This window comes from Hylobates moloch, unplaced genomic scaffold (genome assembly GCF_009828535.3).
Source record: "Hylobates moloch isolate HMO894 unplaced genomic scaffold, HMol_V3 SCAFFOLD_14, whole genome shotgun sequence".
Lineage (NCBI taxonomy): Eukaryota > Metazoa > Chordata > Mammalia > Primates > Hylobatidae > Hylobates > Hylobates moloch.
Genome location: NW_026652289.1, coordinates 78,999,848 through 79,003,579, shown reverse-complemented (window position 1 = coordinate 79,003,579; position 3,732 = coordinate 78,999,848). Strand labels below are relative to the sequence as shown.

Genomic DNA, 3,732 nt, shown 5'->3' with positions numbered 1-3,732 from the left:
GAGACGGAGTCTCGCTCTGTCACCCAGGCAGGCTGGAGTGCAGTGGTGCGATCTCAGCTCACTGCAAACTCTGCCTCCTGGGTTCATGCCATTCTCCTGCCTCAGCCTCCCGAGTAGCTGGGACTACAGGTGCCCGCCACTAAGTCCGGCTAATTTTTTGTATTTTTAGTAGAGACGGGGTTTCACTGTGTTAGCCGGGATGGTCTCGATCCCCTGACCTCGTGATCCACCCGCCTTGGCCTCCCAAAGTGCTGGGATTACAGGTGTGAGCCACCACGCCCGGCCTTACTATGTCCATTTTAAAAAGTTTTTGAAACACTGGTTGGCCTTGTCATCACCAATAACCACATTACTTCTAAAATTTTGATTTTTAAGTGCAGATTTGCTAACTACTATCTTCTAATTTTAAAGCCTACTTATTCTAGCTCCGTTCCTCTAAAATTTTTATATCTGTTTCAGACCTCCAATTTATTGACCCTACCACTTTTTACTACACCACTCTCACTCCCAATATGCTCACGTCCTTCTTTATCTGGCTCAGATTCCAGGCTCTATCACTTTAATCATACACATAATTCCTTTGCTCCTTGCTACTCTATTGTATTTTCTTGTCAAAATCCCCAAAGCTACACCCAACTCTCCAGCTACTTTGTGCCATTATTCAAGCTCCTGAATGTTGCTAGAGAAAAACACATAACTGGAGACAGATTTCACATTACATTTATGATGATAAATTTCAAGCAGGCATTTAATGCTGCCCAATCTTACTATATTTTCCTAGTATTTTAACTTTCTCGTGACAACCATCTTTTCTCTCATATTCTCCAACCTGATGGCCTGGCTTCTTATTCCACCTTCCCAATGCCAAGTCTATAGCCTGATGAGCCCACATGCTGTGCCTTCCCTACGATCACAATAGAATTATCCCTGCTCCTATCTAAGACTAATCACTCCACTTCGAGTTCCAACCCATCTTGCCAACACAAATATTTAGATTCTGGAATTATGATTTCACTGTACTGTGTCTTCAGTTTTATCCTTTTTCATGAATTATACCCATTAACATAAAAAAATGCTATAATGACTCCAAACTTGAAACCAATATTTTTTAGCCCCTTGTCCTCAACTTTCTGTCAACTGCCTTTTTTCTGTTCCCCTTTATAGCAAAGCTCCTTGAAAGTGAAATCTATATCCACTCTTTTCCTTCCTTTAGTTTTTTTTTTTTTTTTAAAACCTATTAGGTTTTTATCTCCACCAATCTGTTGAATCCGGTCTTGTCTAAGTTCTCAACAATTTTCATTTTGACAAATCCTGAGGCCAGTTCCTGTCCTTTTCTTACTGTATTCAGAGCAGCATTTGTCCCTTGACCTAATTCTTTATTTTTTTACCCCAGTCTCTCATTTCTTCTGAGACACCACGTTTTTTTTGGTAAGGAGATTGCCTGATCTTATTAAAAGTGCTATAGCACTTGACCTCTCTCCTCTTCAATTCTGTATCTTTTCTCTATAGGTGACTTTATTCAGTTCCTAGACTTTAATCTCTATCTATATGCTGTGATTTTTCCATTTTATATCTATAGCCCTGACCTTGAGTTCTAGATTCACAATCATCTACCTGCTTGATACAGCAACTTAGTGGTCTACTAGATACAGTCAATTTAACCTGCTCCAGCCACCCCCCACAAAAAAACTTGATTTCTCTCCACTAACAAACCCTCTCCTTCCCTACTCTTCTCCATCTCAATTTATAAGACTACCATTTATTTGGTGGTCAAGGCAAAAACCTAGGTTTCATCCTTAATTTCTACCTTTCCATCACCAATCATCAGCAACCTCTGTTAGTTCTACCTCCAGATTATGTGCCAAATCCACTGCTCTTTATCTCTTATTACCGCCTCCCATCTCTCCAGTCTTATTTCTAACATTTTCTTTTTGTTTTTTAAGCGGATTTTTATACTATATTAGAAAACCACAAAATAAAAAAGGGATCAATCAACATATATCTTAGAGCTCCCTCCAAGAGTCTCAGTATGCAACAATCATGGAGGCTGTGACCTTTTTCCTTCTTTTCTCAGCTTGCAGTTCATTTAAGGATCACCGGAGACGACTTGTGCTCTAGCTCTTAAAATCAAACTTGTTCTGCCAAATCCAAGACCCTGAATTTTTCCAAATTGTAGAAACATGCATTTGCCACCTGTCCACCAAAATACCTCCCATTCGAGTCAATAACCACTTGAATTGCTGATTTAGCTCTCTCAAATTCTAAAAATATCCGTACTGCTTCATCATCAGGGCACCAGAATTTCAAACAACACACTTTTCCCAACTTTGAGATATTTTTCACATTCTTCCTTGGTTTTAACTCCCAAGTCTTCATCCACCTCTCCCGCACCAACCATGTTCCTTAGTAAGACCACTTTAGTAGGACACTTAAGTATTTCAGTCAGTGGATTTGAATCTGACTTCTTGGATGCATCTTTCTCCATGGCGTCACCCACGATGATCTTGCCACCAAGCTTGCTGGTCTTCTCCACCGACAAGGCGGTGCTCAGCCCCTGCTCCTGCTTCCCAGACCCTGGCCCTCCCGGAAGCCGTACTTCTGTATGATCTTGTGCGCCACCATGCCCCCCAAGTTAGCGAAGAAGGAGTTGCATACTTGTTTCCCTCTTCTCTCGCTCCTAATCTTCATCTTCATCAGAATCCGGATCTGATGACCTTGAAAACTCACGTGCATCATGTCTGTATTTATGCCTTTTTTCTCTTTCTTCTATTTCCTTTTGTCTTTCCAGCTCCCGCTGTCTTTGTCGTTCCTCTCTGGCGTTTCACTACTTTCTTATAATCGTTAGGAAACATAGGATCATATTCGTCAGCTAAGGAAATCATAACTTCCCCTGCAGAAAACCCACTGGGAACAGGATCCTTCAGCCCAGCTGGCACATGCGGTGGTGTGTCCACAATTTGCCCGGTCATCTGAGGAGCCACCTCGTTTTAGGTCAATGACTGGGGCAAGAACTGTACCTTGTTTCGTCCTTTGGCTCTTTGCCTGAGTGAGAGCTGCCTTCTTCACCTGAAGCTGAGACTGTAGAAGTTTGAAGTTTTTGGACCAGCCTTCTGTTTTTGAGTCACTGGTTTCCTCGTACAGGGACATCTTTTCTTCAGTTTAATGCCGGTCCGCCCGCCGACTCTGCCCATGGGCCGCGGTGGCGGCAGGAGCCCACGGCGGCACCACCCTCTGCTGACTCCGCGGGGCGCCGGGCGGCGCGGGGTCAGGGAGCGGGGGCTGCCGGGAGAGCGCGCCCCATCTCTAACATGTTCTTTCTCACTCACTATGTTTCCCCAATCCTAACTCCTTCCTGCCTCTCCCCAGCTCTTCACATAGATAACACTTTAGGGAAAGACTTCCCTGACTCCCTAATCTAAAAATGGATCTCGCCTCAATTATTCTCTATCACTGAGTCTCGACTTATTTTCTTCATAGTATTTAGCAGAATTTGAAATTATTCTTTTTTGTGTGTGCTTGGTATCTGCTTCTCCAATAAAATATGAACTCTATCAGGCCAGCGCTGCATGTTCAGCTCCTAGAATATAGTTCTAGGGCTCAACACAATCAAACATGCACTTAACAAAATACCACCCTGGCTGGATAGCCGATTTAACACGCAGAGACCAGTGAGGAAGTTGCTAGGGCAGTTTGGGTGAGTGACGATGGGAGCTTGTACTAGGGCTGTGAGCA

The 3,732-nt window shown here is 43.3% G+C and overlaps 1 pseudogene; it reads right to left on the bottom strand.

The window, feature by feature from the left end:
• Positions 1-828: 828 nt before the first annotated feature.
• LOC116481615 (splicing factor 45-like) lies at positions 829-3,147 on the bottom strand (annotated as a pseudogene).
• Between the last annotated feature and the right edge of the window lie 585 nt (positions 3,148-3,732).